Here is an 18,711-nt window from a genome sequence, read left to right on the forward strand (position 1 = left end):
CTTCTACAGCTTCCCAAGTGGGAACTGGCACAGGGACCACCCTTCTTTGGCCTCATCATGGTTGTAACCAGGCTCAGACTTACACACATGGAGCCAGAGCAGAAAACCAGTTACATGGAATGATTTAGAGTACATCTCCTCTTCTCAACTGGTGGCTTACTGAAATTCCATCATTAGCTGTCCCACGTTGCAGCTCAAGGATTTCAAGCCACACAGAAGACAGACGATCCTTGGAGAGAATTTACACATTTGTGCTGACGATGAATGCAAAGGCAGTTTTTAGATGCCACCGGACATGGACAGAGGGTGGGGGTGGGGCTTCAAAGACCTGGCCTCTGGCTGCCCACATCTTTCGGATACCACAGCCCACTGGTGAACGTGGGAAAGGCGACTGAAAACTCTAAGTAGCTGGAGAGCAACTTTCTCTTCTAATGTCAGAGGCCAAATTCTTGAATAGCCTGGGGACATTCTGAATACAAGTGTGCTTTAGAGGAAATTTCAGGGCCTCTTTGTGAGGCAAAGGGAAAGCCATGGGGAGATACTCAGCATTTAGTTTCAACCAGATTCAATCCTCCGCAAAGATAAAATGAGATGTTTTCGTGGCTCTCCTGGTGCCTGATGACTACAAGTTCGCTGTAATCATCTGACAAAAGACCAGCCAAGATCACAGAAAAAATGCGGGAAAGGTCGACGAACTTTCTCACTTGTTGCTGGAGAAGATAGATGTGAAGTCAAATACCAGAATGGCAGTGAAGGAATGAGAAAATAATGCAACCAGCCAGGAAAACTCTCCGAGGAGGATCCACTGTATTGAGCACCACTGCTGGGCACGAGGCACTCCTTCCCCGGCAGCCCCTTCGCTTGCCCTGTCTTTGTATATTTTCCCCTCTCACCATTTACAAGTCACCTCCTGGTGTTTCAGTCTTTCTCCTTCTCCTGAGTGTCACACAATATTATCTACAGAAGAACTTGCCATCATTTACTGCTGCTGCTGGTTTATTTTTATTTATTTATTTATTTTTTGGTAGGCCACTTCATTTACCACCAAGACCGCAAGACAAGAGTACCCCCATTTTGGAAAAGGACCAGAGAACAACCTTGGGCAAAACAGCTTTTGGGAGCTGAAGAACAAAGGCCCTAGGGGCCTAAGTCCCAGAGACAAAAATCAGGCTCCCAAGAATCAAAGATTAAGTTTTACCTCTATTATACTAACAAGTATACCTAGTGGCCACAAGACTCAACTGTAAACTTTCACCTTATCTGTTCTGGTGCTTTCTTCCAGAAAAGTCTCACGCACCCTTTTTCCCTCACGGAAGCCCACCCTGTTCCTGACAGCCCCCGTGGAGCCACCTGCTGATGATGACCAAGAAGTCTGGCTGCTTCTGGAAATTATCAGCGATCATCTTTTAATAAAATGCTTGGCTTGCCTAAGAGTCTTATGGAAGCAACATTCATTTGTATGGCACTGCTGGCCAAGGATAAGGAAAGGGTAAGTTACACCACCATACTATTCACTCCTAGTTCCTAACAACTGTGATTGAGTGTATGCAGACTTCCACGATGCTGCCAGAATGGAGGGGTCTATTACACTGCCTCACCTTGTAAGTGTCTTTATTTTAGGAAAAACGGACTCTCGTTGGAGGGGGTATGTCTAGGCGAATCAAAACTTCATAAAGTAAGTCATTTTACATTAATGAGGGAGCATTCCATTCAAAGGGCAACTTACACAAAATTAAGGCTCTCTTGGTTTTAGGCATAATTACCTTGGCAATGTTGCTAGTCTTTACTAATTTTCACTTTTTTTTTTTTTTTTTTTTGCCTTTTTGCCTTTTCTAGGGCCACTCCCATGGCATATGGAGGTTCCCAGGCGAGGGGTTGAATTGGAGCCATAGCCACCGGCCTACACCAGAGCCACAGCAGCGCAGGATCTGAGCCGCGTCTGCAACCTACACCACAGCTCACAGCAACGCCGGATCGTTAACCCACTGAGCAAGGGCAGGGATCAAACCCGCAACCTCATGGTTCCTAGTTGGATTCATTAACCACTGAGCCACGACGGGAACTCCAATTTTCACTTTTAAAGAACTCTCCAAGAAGAACAAAATGTGTGCTATTTGAGTCACAAAGCAACCTTCTTGGTTTTCAGCCTACTGATTTGGTGATTTCTGGGGGAGTTTTGAAATATTCCAAACAATGAATTCAGGTTCTATACAACACACTGGAAGCAGAGTTAACTAAGGCATGAATCACTTCCTCTAACATACAAAATGACATAGGGATGGATCAATTTAAGACTTCTCAAGGACAAGGGATGACATCTTGCAAGATTTTACGACCTCAAAATCTTGCATACAATCTTTGTTTCTTAATTAAATTCCATGGAGGTTTTTTTTATTTGTTAAAAAATTTGTTAAAAAGCCTAAGAGGTAAAGAACTAAAGGCTGAACAATCACGCTCTCATAAAATTCCTTAAAAAAGCTATTATTGGTTGAGATAAGTTCTCTGAACTATGTTCCAGATCGCCAGTTAAGATATTTTTCATCAAGTTCAAGACTGTAATAGATGGCCTTGTCCTGGCAGAGTCCTTTCTAGAGCTGATAAGTCTAAATGATATAAACTGGACTGGGCTGGTGGGAAATGAGGGGTGGGGAAGGGATTTACAGAGCAGAAAGTACACATCAAAGTAACATTCAAACTTTCCAAATGGACTTTTGTATTCTTTAGACTTCATGGTGAGACCTAAAAAATCATGTACTCTCTTCTTATAATTCCCTATAATTTTAAACCTTTAATTCCTTCAAAAACATATCGTTGACCAGCAATGCTTCTATTCTGCTGTCTATGTTCTAAACTTTATATGATTTGCAATTTAGTAAAACAAAGATCTTATTACTGTGAAAAGATGTGAAGGGCTGGCTTTCTTCTCTGTGTGTTTGATCCATCCTCTTTGACAAGCAGTACGATTAATGTTTTTGCAGCTATATCCCGACTCCCTGTCCTTCATCATACTCTTTGGACTGACAGTATTAAATACGGCAATAATATCACATAATCACATTATTTTATGGTGTAATTCCCTCCTTTAACCAGCAACTCATTTAATCCTATTAAGAAGATAAACTCCTACCTTTGAAGAAGACCTTCTTATCTGCAGAAGTTGTCCTTGCTTTTGATTCTTTAAGCCACAAATCTTCCCAGCTTGCTCTGTGGGTTGAAGAGTGGGGGGAATGTTAACGAGACATTCATCATCAATCACAGTAGATTGTCAATACATTAACTCCAACTGACTCCCCGATGGGAAACACAATTACCGGGGAGCCCTGCAAGGAAAGACAAATTATGAATAGATTTGCCAAAACATATCTCCGCTGTTTTCAATCAAAAGTGACAGAGGAGAGGTGACTGAAACTCTGGTAGCCATTCCCTTAATGGATCTCAACCAAAAGGGTCATGTCTGGTTCCTTTTTTCAGTTCATGGGAATAGAGGGTAATGCATGTATACAGTGTGGTAAAGTAGTTCCCTCTTGTGGGATTATTATTATTTAAATGTTTTCTTTAGTAGAGTAGGAATTCTTCTGACAATGTTTGAAAGGCCCCAAGTTTTCAACGAGAGTCATCAAGAGATGATGGGGACAGCCAAGAGCAGAGAAGACCCCTTTGGGCTTTGACAAAGGCCCAGCTATGGACAATGCCAGAGCTTGGCAATCTCCAACCCTCCTCTCTGCAGCCTGAATGCTGCCTCTGCAAATATTCCAGCTGAGAATCAGCCGGGAAGAGACAACACAGACGAGGAGTAAAACAATCACAGCTAAGCACATTAGGTCTCGCTTGCTTTTTTTTTTTTTTTTTAAGACAACCAATTCAGGGGCATCCATGGGTTTTCTAAAAGAGGATTTGTGCCTTTTTGGACTTTGGACTTTTGGAAACAGAAGTCATACTATATCAACCTCTGAAAAACCTTTCAGAGAAGAGAAACAAGTGTCAATTCAGGAACTCCTGGCTGCACACAAATATTAAGACAACTATGAATTGCAAAATGATTCTATTACTAAAATAAAAACGTGTGTCATCATCTCAGATGTTTTAGTTTATGCACGTGTTATAAAATATCTTCTGTATTAAGTTCCAAAAAGCTTTATCATAACTACATGTAAAACCACTCAGTAGATTTTCACTGGACCTGATGCAATATTTTATTGGGACAAAATGGTAATGCTGCACAAGTTAGTGATTCTCCCTTGGAATTAAAACCAATTTTAGGGTAAACAAAGTTTTCTTTTCTTGTCATTCAGTTCCTACTTACAAAAAGTCTAGTGTGTAGGAGTCTACAGGGCTTTGAAGCTATATCTACAATAACAATTCAACTAAATAAACACAGTGAACATTTAATATGTATCAGTCAATAGGCTGGATAAATATCAATAAGGAACAAGAAATAAATGTAAACAGGGCATGTTTCCTACCACAAGAGATCTCAGTCCACCTACCGATGGGAAAACAGAACTACCATAAAACACAGTATTTAGAGACCATATTATTGAAACCACAAAAGAATAATTAATTCTACAAGGGGGCATCAAAAAAGGCTTTCCACGGGAGATGAACTTGGGTTAAACCTTAAAGGTAGGCAGAAAGGGCATTCTGAGCAGAGGGAAGGGCAGCAACAAAGGAATGGCAATGACAAAGTGGGTGGTGTGTCCCCACTGGCAGGGCAATGGAGCTACAGACACGGTAACAGTGGAAGGCAGGGAACATGCCAAAGAGGGGAGGCTACAGGGCTCATATGCTACTGGAGGGCAAAGGGTTGAGCACCAACCAATTTACAAGTCTGGACTGGAACATAAGAACCATGCAGACCTACCAAAGGTTTTGGGCAAGAAGAAAGAACAGCTGTCAGAAGAGCACCTGTCTGAGAGGGAAGAGATTGGAAAGGAAGGCTGCTGTGGGGATGTTTCAGGAACCAACATACAAGATTCTTGGCTTCTGGGGGTAACATCTGCCTCCCCCAAAGATGAATCAGAAAACACAGATGGAACACTGATTTAGCGGTAACCACACTGATTTGGTCATGACATCTGATATTACGGCAAAAAAAAAAAACCTTTTCATTTTATTAATAGAATAATTTTGTGACTTTCTGTTGTCCTGATATGTGAGTGCACCTTTTACAGATGGAACTTGGTCAGGTCAGCGTGTGGCTGGGGTCCCGTTCCTCTCCCTGAAGCCTAGCCATCTCTCCATCTTTCTGCATCTCTCTCCGCCAGTGTAGCTTGTCTCTGCTTCTGCCCATGACCTGAGGCAGGTGTGGTAGCTCAGTACCACACTTGACAATTGGGAAACCCCTCCTTCCATTCCATCTCTTTTTTTTTTTTTTTTTTTTTTTTTTGTTACTGGATGTGGACCTTGACCAGTCTTTCTCTTCACATTGCAGTGTTAATGTCTGACCCTGGTTTGGGCTTTAGGAAATGAGATCCTGACTAATGTAGGGCACGGCTTCCCAGTCATTACTCACTCAGGGGAAAGGAGCTGTCAACTCTTCCAGCCTAGAGTAACAGAGGCATTGGGACTCAAGTCCAAGACCTCAGCTAACAACGCATTTGTACTTTGTCTTGATGTCTCAGCATCCTCACTTTAAGCATCTCCTTTGGGGACCCCATGGGCAGAGCAGAATGGCAGCACTCTTGGGTCCACTGGCCAAAACATACCAAAGCCCTTTTTAACCTCCAAATAATCATGGTAGGGCGGATACACAACTCACCAGGTGGCCTGTTCCTGCCTTCTGAAGGTCTCTTCTAAAACAAATGTCTGTAAAATGAACAGAAGCTTAAAGAGTGCTTTAGTTTGCTGAACCGAGCCCTTGAAATGCATTTTCACCCCAATTTTCGCCACATTGCTGTGAAGCTACTGCTGAAAATCTTTATCACAGATGACTTGGGGCTACAACCTAATATTGAGGAATTGGTCAATTATAGACATATGTCAATAAAACTAATTTTACTTGAATTTATACCAGGAAGAGCCAAGAGAACTAACATTTAATAGGGTGTACTACACTCCAGACATGCAGGTGATGTACCAATGCAATAAGCATCGTCACCGCCTTGACAGAGAGACAGAAACTAAGGCACAGGGAGGTCAAGGAGAGGACCCTAGTCATACAACCGGCAAGTCACACATCTGGAACCCAATACCACTTCTGTCTGAATCCCAGACTTGTGCTTTTTCTGCTTCACCCTATGGCTTTTGAGAGAGGACAGGATAAACTTGGTGTGGGGATGCTTCAGAGATGCAAGGGGAGGGGAGTAAGAGGGGAATTTGTCAGAAAGAGGAAGGCATCGAAGAAACCAAGAAATAACAGGGTCAGGAAGGGGAAAGAGCGGTCCACATGGTCAAAACTTGCAGGAAGGACCCAAATGGGGAAAACTCAGTGGCTGTCAGTGGGAGGTTCCCGCAGCTCAAAGCTGATACCACCCACCCCACCCTCTGCCTATGGATTACAGTTTCCAGCTTTCAGTGACACCCATTTTACTAGCATTTCTATGTCCTTCTGCCAAACATCCTTTTTATTAATGTCTTGCAAAAGGGGTAGGTATAAAAATACCATTGGGTATGGTGTGGAAGATGTTTTGAACCTAAATTTTCAAAAGGAGGCAAAGGAATATGGCTCTTTTGGTAAGTCTGAATCATTTTTAGTATAATCCAACTCAGGGCAAGATGCCCTAAAAAGAACACCTACATGAAAAGAACACCTATGTAAAAAGAACCAAGAACCGGTAGGGTTTCCCATAAGCATCATGTGGGAAAAGGATTTCATCCCTGCTTTATACGTATTACTGAAAGGGCACTGGGCCATTTTTAACATCCTGGTGAAGATTTAAACCCTCAAGCCCCTGCGAAGATCACGGAAAGACTGCATATAAATTGTATTACCATGTTAGCAATTACACCAAACATTTCTAGGGAATGAATTTTTGTTACATTCATGACTCTTGCTTTGACAACTGTGCCAATGGGCTTTCACCCCTCTGAAACACATTCAGGTTGATGGAAGAGGGTAATACATCATTGCGAAGGATTATTTTTCCAATAACAAAGTCACAATTTAATTTTTTTTTTACTAAAATACAATCCATTTATCCTATGAAATAAACCCAGTCCTAAGTCAAAAGGTCAAAATGAGAGCGGATGTAATTTACAAGTCGCTTTCAGAAAAGATGAATAACATTTGGGTGAAAATGTAACAAGCCCAAAGGCCACAGTACACACCATAAACCAATTATAATAAAAGTGATTCAATGTTGCAGAAGTATAATATTACACAATTTCAATAATTCAAGAAAATGAATACGTGCTTTAACCACGCATAGAAAAATTAAAAAAAAATTCTGATAGCTCCAAAATAAATCAAATCCTTGACTGGCATTCATTTTTGACAGGATTTGTTTATTTCTTTACTTATTTTAAAATGAGAATCCATAACCTTCAAAATAATCAAAAATCTATTTTGCAAACACTGTTAGGTAAAAAAAATGTGTATATACGTATGACTGGGTCACCCTGTTTGTACAACAGAAATTGGCACAACCTTGTAAATCAACTACACTTTAATTTAAAAATACATTTAAAAAGTAGCAGCAAGCAAAAACATTGAAAATCGTATTTAGTTTATATTCTCTGGCAAAAATCTCATTTAGTTTACACTCTCTGGCACAACTGTAAGGACATTAAAAATGCTTACTTTTTGGCTGCTGTGAGGTCGATTTCTAAAATCTGGCCTTAGTGATAGTATATGAAGGGTTGATGACATTAATATATCAAGCATTTGACCCTCAAGCCATTTTGTTTTCAACTGTGACAATTATTTCCTGTTTATGTTCTTAAAAAAATAAATATAGCTGATAAATATTTTTCTGAGCACCAGAAATACTTGCACTATTATGTGTTTATGTCACATGCAAAATTGTTTTGTGCTTTTATCACTAGAAAACAACAGCAATTTACAAACTTATTTTTAATCTTTAGTCTTAACAAAACTTCAGTAGTACCAATCATGGACTAACTCCCAAACTCTTCTTTTTTCCTTAACTTCCTGCCTTTGACATGATCCTTGGACTGAATCTGGGGCTCATTCATACTTAAGAACTGGAGAGAAAAGGATAAACAAACAACCCTATTAAAATTGGCATTTCTCTTTGGTTTCTCTGGGGCGTGCCTGTCACCCTGCAGCCTAATTCAGCTCCGCACGGCAAAAGGCCAAAACCACCGTGAAGCCCAGTACTCCGCATTTCAGCAGCGGACGAAACAACATGCATTCCCAAAAGCAGAGAGCTATGATCTGAAATACAGCAGCTTCTCCAACTAGAACTTCAAAGAGATGGCACCCAGGAGTTCCCGGGTGGTGTAGCAGGTTAAGGATCCAGCATTTTGGCTGTGGCTATGGTCACTGCTGTGGCACAGGTTCAGTCCCTGGAAGGCACTCAGAGGGGATCCCCTCTACCACAGTTGGCTGGAGGAGGTTCTGGGGACACAGGGTCCTGACTTCTTCTTTTTTTCTTTTTGGCCATTCCCATGGCATTTAGAAGTTCCCAGGCCAGAGACTGAATCTGCACCAGACCAGCGACCCAAGCTACAATGACACTGCCAGATCCATAACCCGTTGCGACACAGAGGAACTGTCACAGAGTCCTGACTTCTAATCCCAAGTTCCGCATCAGGCTCAGCCTACTCTTGTAAGACTAATAAACTTGTTGGGACTTGGCACCAACTCTACAATCTCTTAAATGTCGGGGTGGAGCAAGGCAGGGGTCCATCCTCACGGGAAACGTGCAGCTGAACCAGTGTGTACCCTGCCTTACCTTTCAGAAAAATGAAACCACTGGGTTGTTGATAAATCAAATTAAACACACTGAAGACAGACCATCCTCAGAAGGTTTTCACTGTTTAAAGGGACGGTGTTATCTGCTACCTTGCCGACTGGTGCAAATAACCAATAGGGAGCAAATTACACTGATGATGGATAAATGTCATCTTACCATTTGCCAGTGAACCGGCCATCAGGCTGTCACATACATTATAGTAACAATTCATAGTACCTAGGACATGACACATTTCGTAATTTTATAGGAGGAATAACTATGAACAGAAACCCAGAAATCCAGTGGACAGTAATGTCCATGCAAGAGCCATGGCCCCTCTGTCCCGCAGGGTGGCTGTGGGGATAGGGCCCTGTCCAAGTCTACATTTGCAGCTCCCCAAGTCTACATTTGCATCTGGGCAAGACCATGAGATATAAGGGATCTGACAGGTATCACTTCTTTGCCCAGATGTTTACGAAGCAAATGTGTCTCTTCCACACTTCTTATTTCTCTACTAGCTGTTAAGGCCCATCGTGACCTTGGAAGTCACATGGCCTGGCCTCTGCCATTTGCAGGTCCCTGAAGGGTGACAGGCAGAGATCTTTCCCTCAACGCAAACAGTCCACAGCACAGGACTGTGATATGAGTTGGAAAGGAACTCTAATTCAGTGAAGTTTCTACAATTTAGGGCTTTGTTACAACAGCTGACTCTGCCCTACCTAAGAGAGTCAGTATGTCATTAACATAATAGAATCTTTAAATCTCTTCCTCACTGGTCCTTTTTCTGTGTCTATAATCTAAGAGGAACAGATTTAATTTTAAAATATTAATTTATTCAGAGTAATAGAGCAAAGTGATTAAGGGATATTAAATAAGTCCTCTTAAAGACAACTAAAGTAACAGTGTTTACTTCGTCTTGGTGGAGGGGAGGTTAAAGGAGGCTGCTTAAACTGTCAATGAATATAGGAAGGTTCTAACAATTTCATACAGCAGACAGGGAGAAACTATTTTTTGACTTCACTAAATATAAACCAAACAAATACAGAAGATTTACATGAAGGTATATATGAAATATGGGGAAGACTGAAAATAGGGTTTTTGAACAACCCAACTGAAAAATGGGCAGAAGATCTAAACAGACCTTTTCCCAAAGAAGACATACAGATGGCCAGTAGGCACATGAAAGGATGCTGAACATCACTAAATTATTAGAGAAATGCAAATCAAAACTACAGTGAGGTACCATCTCACAACAGTCAGAATGGCCATCATTAAGTCTACAAATAACAAATGCTGGAGAGGGTGTGGAGAAAAGGGTACCCTCCTTCACTGTGGGTGGAGGGAACCTTATTACACTGCTGGTGGGATTGTAAATTGGTGCAACCACTATGGAAAACAGCATGGAAGTTCCTCAGAAAGCTAAATATAGAACCATCATATGATCCAGCAATCCCACTCTTGGGCATGAATACAGACAAAACTTCAATTCAAAAAGATAATGCACCCCTATGTTCACTGCAGCACTATTTATAACAGCCAAGACATAGAAGCAACCTAAATACCCATTGATAGATAAATGGATAAAGAAGATGTGGTACATATACACAATGGAATATTACTCAGCCATAAAAAGGATGAAATAATGCCATTCACAGCAACGTAGATTCAACTAGAGATTCCCATACTACATGAAGTAAGTCAGAAAGAGAAAAACAAATACCATGTGATATCACTTATATGTGGAATCTAAAATATGGCACAAACGAAGCTACCCACAAAACAGAAACAAATTCACAGACATAGAGGACAGATTGTAGTTGCCAAGGGGGAAGGGGAGGGAGTGGAATGGACTGGGAGTTTGGGGTTGGAAGATGCAGACTATTACATTTAGAATGGATAAGCAACGAGATCCTACTGTATATCACAGGGAACTACATCCAATCTCTTGGGATAGACCATGATGGAATATGATATTTTTTAAAAAGATATAAAAAAAAGAAACAAAATAGAGTTTTTGAGAGAATATGATTCAGTACGTGTAGGTGAGACTGGAAATCCACTTCTTTACAAGGAACCCCCAGGGATCCTCGTGCACATGGTCATGGGCCCCACCACCAGCCATATGGTAAAGATGGTTCAATAATGAAATATGCCACTTTGTGAGGTTGTCAAATTTGCTTTTTGGAAGAAAGAAAAGTACTAGGAAAGTTTCTCATCCATAGGGTGGAAAACAACTGACAACAAACATTACAGATCTCTTAGAATCTAGACAAGTAAGACATGATTCCAATCCTTAAGCAGCTCGCGGTATTAAGACAGCAACTGTGAATATATATCTGTGTCTATGTGTGTGTGTGGTGTGTGGTAGGTATGTGTCTGTGGTGTGTGCTGTGTGCCTGGTGTGTGTGTGTGTGTGTGTGTGTGTGTGTATGGTGTAGAGGGGTGTATGTGTAGCTTGTGTATGCGGTGTATGTGGTGTGTGTGTGTGTGTGTGTGTGTGTGTGTGTGTGTGTAGGAAGAGTACGTGATGATGAGAAGGGAGAAGCAAAGATGATTCCGGGTTAAACTGGGGGAGATGCGAATCTCACCCATGGGTTGGCAGATATTCCCCAGTGTAGCCTCTGATACCCCAATCTCTCCTGGGCATCCTGGTCCCGGAACACCGTCTCCAGATAATAATACCACCAACCAAGATACAGAATGAAACAGAAGAAAGGAAGGCACCCAATTCTATTTGAGCAGCAAAAGCAGTCCACATTTACATATATTACATATCAAATTCCATATGAAGTGATGAGAAGAAAAGATTCTAAGGCAAACAAAAAAAAAAGTTTTATAAAATCACATGGCTAAGAAGGGAGTTATTGTTCGATGGATGGTTTCCATCTGGGATGATGAAAAAGTTCTGGAGATGGATGATGGTGATGGTCCCACAACAATGTCAATGTCTTTGTAACCACTGAACTGTACTCTTCAAAATGGTTAAAATGGTTAAAAATTATATCACATATATTTAATACAGTCTTCCTTCTAACTGTAAATTAATAAACTTAACAGGATATTTGCAAGAAAAATTCAACGCATACCTTCACTTTCCCATCCACACTTTCTGTGCCTATGAAAAGTCAGGATAACATTGATCTACCCAACAAATATTTAATGAGCAACTACTATGACCCAGAAACTGTTCTAGGCACTGAAGATATACAGCAGTGAACAGAACATCCCCTTATGTACTCAACAAATATTTATTAAATATCTAACTTTTGCCAAGTTCTATGCTGGGTACCAGAAATATAGTGGTGAAAATGCAATGGAAACATCAGCAAAGCAGACCCACATTTGCACCCAAGAAACTTCTAGGCAACTGCAGAAGACAGATAAGATCAAATAATCACAGAAATGAATCTAACATATCAACTCTGAAAAGTCATCAAAGCAGAGATGCGTGGAGCTCCTAGTGTGTGGAGACAGGAATCAGCTTAGTCAAGGAGGATGGTCTTTTTCAATATTTATTTATTTATTTATTTTGCAAAATTTATTCCTGGGCTATACATTTTTGTTTCTCCGGTTTCTCCTGGGATTTTTTTTTTTTTCTGAAAGAAACAATGACTGAGCTGAGAGGTGATAAATGGGGGCTGGGGAGGGACAGTGTGGCCTGAGAAGAGCAGAGGGAAAGGGGAGTGGCCCCAATCAGGCTGGAGAAGCAGGCAGGCAGCGGCCCAGCCAGACAGAGCCCTGGAGATCTTTCTTCACCTAAAGGAACATGGGAAGCCACTGAGGTACTTTAATAGGGCTGGGGGTGGGAAAGGAATGCTTTAATCACAAATATACCTATGTTGCTGCTTTAACAATTTTAAAACAGCCGACTGAAAATGAAGGCCAAGACAGCAAGTGATTTCCTATACGTTTACAAAAATAGGTGAAACTCTGAAGCTTTCAGATGAAAGGTAGTATTTAACATATCAAAGAATTATCAGGATCAGATGAGAAACTATAAATCACACTCCAATTTTTTTCTTCTTTAGTGTTGATCAAAACACCAAGTCTCTTAAGGTTCTACTGATAATCTACCAATGAAGTTGAATTTGATGAAAAGTGAGTTACCTGAATTTGCAAGCCTGGAAAATTAAGTTGCCCGTGCTTGATTAAAATACTGTTTAAAGTGGATATTTGGGGGGGAGGAGCGGAATGAAACCATTTGATCAAAGAGACGGAGTGTATTAAACTTCACAAAAAATGATTACTTGGGCAGCTTTCATTAACATGTAAGGTGACAATGGCACAGTTAACTAAATGTGGCACTAATTAATATTTAAAAACTTGAACAAAGAATCAGACACAGAGGTAGCTTTTCTTTCTTTAAAACTTGGTTATCAATGCTAATATATGCTGTTGAATGTGAAGAAAAATTCAGACTGGCATAATGCTGTGTGCTAAGAGTAGATACATACAGTAAAAGGAAAAACTCTACCTTTCCTATATAAATAGGTTCACCATATGCCCCTTATTTTAATTTACACAGATTTAAACCTTTGATAAGTAGGTGACAGACATTGCTGCATTTCAAATTCTGGACAAAAATAGGAGTAAAGAAACATCAAACTCTTGATTGTGTTGCTGAGCTGGCCTGACCCCTGAACATCATTGTACATCTCCAGCGCTCTCTCAAAGTTCAGAAAAGTTGTATAGACTTGACCCATATAATTTGCACAATTCACCTTTTCACCAAATTGTCATGATACAATTCAGATCTGTCAATTCACTGTGCTGCTTAAATTACCTTAAGAATGCAATGGAGATAGCCAGAAGAAAGCTCCCAAGAATGCTCTAGCTACGCATTATAAGCAACCAAAGCCTTTATGATTTCATAGGTCCTGGGAACTATGATTTATTTGCTTGCAGAGGTCTCTACTACTGTCACTTTTTGAGACTGAGCCTTACAAAGATCTGAATTTCAAAGTTTAATCTGACTTGATTTAAAACCTATGAATTATATTGCTCTATCAATTTACACTTTGGTCTGATGAATTTTCATATAATTGGGTACCAAAGATTTTAAAATTGCATGTACAAAATTCCTCTAATTTTTAAAGCCAAGCTCTAAACGCCCAATTAAATTGCCTATTGTTATCAAAACTGTAGATCATATTCTTAGCAGATGTCACAAATAATAAGTCAGATTGTCAAATGCAATAAATCAGATTTAGGAACAGTAAAGAAATAAATGTATTTCCCATAAAAGGAAAGGGAGAAATCTTTTTCCAAAAAATTAAAAGTATAATTTGGCTGTGCATTTTTTGTTGTTGTTGGCACTAAACATATCTCACAATAAAGATGAAATGCAAAGAGGTTCAAAAAAACTTCCAAACATTCGAATAAAGACTAGTTATCCCTTTTTCTTTCTTTTTGCTATCAGTTTTCAAAGTTGGCAAGTCCCTTTTCTTTCAAAATTCCCTTTAGATGCTCTAGTTTTCTAGTCTCTTCTTGATACAGACATGAGCCTGCAGGCAGTCGCCTCACTTTTATTTTCCCCCACAACTTCCTGAGTAGTTGCCATGCTCACTGAACTGAATTTGAGGTCTTTTCATAATACTGTTCTGGAAGGAAAAAGGACTGAATCCCAACAGAGGCAAAACTAAATGGGTTCCAAATACAACTCTGATGGAGCTTCATTGATGTTCAGCCTGAGTTTCCCATAATACTAATCGGCGTCCAGGACCTCCTGAGGAAGCTTCTGTCCCTATTTCTTAGTTGTTCCTGAAAGCACTGATTTTTTCAGCTGGAGTTATACTGATTTCTTTTTGACCCAAAGGGAACTTTCTGAGCATAAAAAGAAAACAAAAAGCAATGGCAGCTTGGGAGCACCCCCAAGCATACCTAAGTCTACCAATATAGATTTTTCCCTAGTATCTGAGCAGGGTGGCCTAATTCTGGCCAATACTGAAATAGCTTTGGGAATCTCAGATCCCTCAGGTCTCTAAATTAGCCTCCCAACTTGAGAATTTGAAACCCTGGTCTCAGAGAAATCGGAATACTATTAGTTCCAGGTCACTGACCAAAGTTAAGTTCAAATATGAAGCTGTCCGTTTAAAAAGAGGTCGTCTTTAATGCAACGCGACCTGTATTAAATGAACCATTATTTCTAAATAAAGTAATCAAAGTATGAATTCAACAGCTTACCAGGTGACACGATACAAACTACTTCCTCTCCATGTACAAAATAGGGTTAATCACCTTGACCTATCTCTTAAGGTCTCTGGGAACAATTCATTTAGGAATTGTCTAAGTGCTATATAAATGTTACCAGCGTTATGAAAGCTTGGTTTTATTGTCATCGGAACAGCACCATCTTGAAAAGGAATTCAGGGGTTTAGTCAGAGGTGAATTAACAAAGCAAAGTCTATGCTAACACAAGTGCCCTCTGACCTTGGATCACTGAGCTTGAAAAATCACACAGATGAGAATGTAAATGAAGTTTGCATTTTCAGAGACACAGTTTTTGTTCATTTATTTCCTATTCAAGTCCTTTGCTTTGAAAAATCATTACTTTGGAGGCAAAACAACCATTCCATTTTCAATTTCCAGCTCCCCCACCCTTTTTTTTTCTTTCTTTTTTTTTTTTTTTTTTTTTGCATTATTCTCATTGCTATTCCCAGCGTCATCTGCATTAAAGCATGACATTGGAGACCTTTCTTTCCGAATCAACTATCTGGTACACCCAGGCAACATGCCTGTCAGTAGACATGGGCTGCATAGACACCTAATTTCTTTCATTTTAAGGTTTTGTTGTTGTTTTTTCTTAAACTCTCTGATTCCCAGACTTTCACTACTTTTAAAGAAAGTAAGTTTCCTTCCTCAGTTAAACTTCCATGACTCATTTATTTGACAAATAGTTACTGAGTACCTAGTACGTACCAGGCACTGTCCTGGGTACTGAAGAGAGCTGCGTATAAAAAGGGCAGAACTCTCTGCTCTCATGTAGCATATAACCTAGTAGGTGAAGCCAAGTAGGAAGCAAAATAAATGACTGCATAAACAGAACACGTTAGAATAAAAAAACAAAGTATAGTGACAAGACAGGAGAGCAGAGATGGGGAGAGCTTGCCATTTAAAATATAACTGTCAGGGGAAATTCCTAGAGAAGGTGTGATCCGAGTAAAGATTTGAGGGAGGAGTGTGAGAGTCATTGGAGAAGGGCTCTGCAGGTACGGCAAGAGTTTCAGGGAAATGCAAAGGCCCTGAGGTAGGAGTCTGCCTGTATGAGAATAGCAAGGTCAGCATAGCAAAGGGAGTGAGCAAGAGAGAGAAAAGTAGGAGATGAAGGCAGAGATGGAATGGGGTACCAGATGGGCTACGTACATCATGGCAAGGCTTCTGGCTTACACTCTGAGTACAATGGAAGGCCCTTGAGAGCAGAGGGAGTGACAGGGTTTGAAATCCATCTGAAAGGCTGAGATAGGCTATAGTGAGGATAGGCTGAAGGTGAGCACAGCAGAGATGAGGAGACCATATAAAAGACTATAACAACAGCTCAGGGCACATATTAGTGGCTTGATGAAGACAGGTGAAGTTTCACAGCTTTCAGTTAGGAATCATGTCCTTCTTCTTGATCTAGCTGTCATTTCTTACTAGCAAAGTTTATTCTCTTTAAGCATGCCCTTCCATACTTTCCCTGTCAATAATAAGGCCTTCCCTCCCACTCCTTCCATCATTAACAGGGTCAAAACACGCCACATTTGGAGACAGTCAAATGAGCAAGCAAACTACTGTTAAAAGATAAACTGAGGCATATTAAATTTTTAAGTGTTTCTTTCTTTTATTTGTTTTTTGTTTGTTTGCTTTTTAGGGCTGCACCTGCAGCATATGGAAATTCCCAGGCTAGGGGGTGAATCCAAGCTGCAGCTGCCAGCCTACCCCACAGCCCCCACAAGTCAGGATCTGAGCCACATCTGTGACCTACACCACACAGCTCACGGCAACACCAGATCCTTAACCCAGTGAACAAGGCCAGGGATTGAAACGGCATCCTCATGCATACTAGTTGGATTCATTTCCACTGAGCCACAAAGAGAACTCTTAAGAGTTACTTATTTGAGGGAAAAATCTATTCAAAATCATACATCATCCCATCTAGCAGATAGGAAGGGGCTCTGAGGAGCTGTACAGAATTAAATACTTTTATAAGCAGAAGGGAACAGGAACGAGGAAGCTACACTAGGCAAAGAAGCAAACTGCTTATTACAAGGTCACTTCCCTTCTGGAAATAACAGAGATCTATCAGCAGATGACCTACTATGCTGACCAGGTACTGACTGGCTGGTTTAGGATGCAAGCTCTGGGAGAGCAGAAACTGTAGTTAAGTCTTGGTTTGGTGATATGAGGTTTAGCACAAGTGACTCCATTTTGGGCCTGTGGTCTCATTTTTACACTACTATCCAAAAACACAAATGTTTGATAGGGTTCTACTGAAGTTCTCAGGATAGACACCTGCCACACTTTAACAAGTATGGCATGACAGTTTAGACCACTGCAGAGGGAAAGCCTCCCTCTGAAGGGGGAGGGGAGGGATGGGAGTGGGTAGAGAAGTCTTGGATGACACCAATAGCTCTGCAAATCTACTTGCATTCTGAGTTAATTAAGTCCCACCAGTAGTGCACAAAAACCTTTTTTGAAGCAAATTATCATTCTGTTTTCATATGCTCTTGTCTGTACAAACCAAAGAAATGCTCACTGTCTTTTAACACTTGTGTGCGTAACATTTAATATTTATTTATTTATTTATCTATTTACTCTTTGCATTTTAGGGCCACATGTGAGGCATATGGAAGTTTCCAGGCTAGATGTCAAATTGAAGCTTCAGCTGCCAGCCTACGCCACAGCCACAGCTACACCAGATCCGAGCCATGTCTGTACACCATGGCTCACGGCAACGGTGGATCCCCAAGCCACTGAGCGAGGCCAGGGATCAAATCCACCTCCTCATGGATATTAGTTGGGTTTGTTACTGCTGAACCACAATGGCAGCTCCGAAATTCCCTTTTTTACTTTTATTTTTTATTTTATTTTATTTTATTTTGTCTTTTTAGGGCCACAGGGGTGACATATGGAAGTTCCTAGGCTAGGGGTTGAATCAGAGCTGTAGCTGCTGGCCTATACCACAGCTACAGCAATGCTGGATCCAAGCCGCATCTGCCACCTACACCACAGCTCATGGCAACGCCAGACTCTTAACCCACTGAGCAAGATCAGGGATCAAACCTGCATCTTCGTGGATACTAGTGGGGTTCGTTACCAGTGAGCCATGACAGGAACTCCAATACTCCCTTTTTGAAATCTTTCCTGAGACCGCTATAATTGGACACTTTGTACCAGGCAAACCTAAGTCCCAAGCTCTGACTGCCAAGGGCCAAGGACAGACATCCACCGTTTCCAAAAAGAAAGGAGATGGCTGTGTTCAAACAAAATCCATGTCATCTAGGAAGGTGGTGGTCATGCCTACAGCCCACAGAGAAGATACCGAAATGGCCCTTGTGGGAAAAGGAGGAAACCCCATCAGTCTTTTCAACCAATCTAGACAGAAAGTTCTTGGGAACTTCAGGACCAACGGTAACACAGGCAGGACGTGTAACCAGAGTTCCTGGACTACCCTGACGTCTTCTCTAGGTAGGTGAGAGTACTCTCATTTTGTATTGGGTTTCATTTTTTTGCAGAAGAATGGCGTATGAGAATTTCATTCTATAAATGAAGTGATATATGACCTTTATTAATGGATTATTAATGAATCATCTTCATTTTGGGTGACTTACCAGAAACAAACAAGCAAAAACCTCTTGACATTTAGAAATTTCTTTTT

General features: G+C 40.7%; 1 protein-coding gene across 43 annotated transcripts in view; it reads right to left on the reverse strand.

Moving 5' to 3' along the window:
- The window catches only part of NRCAM (neuronal cell adhesion molecule), a 319,153-nt gene that overhangs the window by 167,422 nt on the left and 133,020 nt on the right, over window positions 1-18,711 (reverse strand). For 40 of the 43 annotated variants that reach the window (XM_021063526.1, XM_021063566.1, XM_021063563.1 and 37 more), the window contains one exon: window positions 3,128-3,204. The exons of 2 other annotated variants lie outside the window; for them this stretch is intronic. The gene's annotated coding sequence lies outside the window, so the exon portion shown is untranslated. Of the gene's footprint in view, window positions 1-3,127; window positions 3,205-5,758; window positions 5,806-18,711 lie in introns of all 43 variants that reach the window. One more of the 43 variants, XM_021063529.1, reaches the window with a different exon arrangement.

Source organism: Sus scrofa, chromosome 9 (assembly GCF_000003025.6).
Source record: "Sus scrofa isolate TJ Tabasco breed Duroc chromosome 9, Sscrofa11.1, whole genome shotgun sequence".
In the NCBI taxonomy this organism is placed as follows: domain Eukaryota; kingdom Metazoa; phylum Chordata; class Mammalia; order Artiodactyla; family Suidae; genus Sus; species Sus scrofa.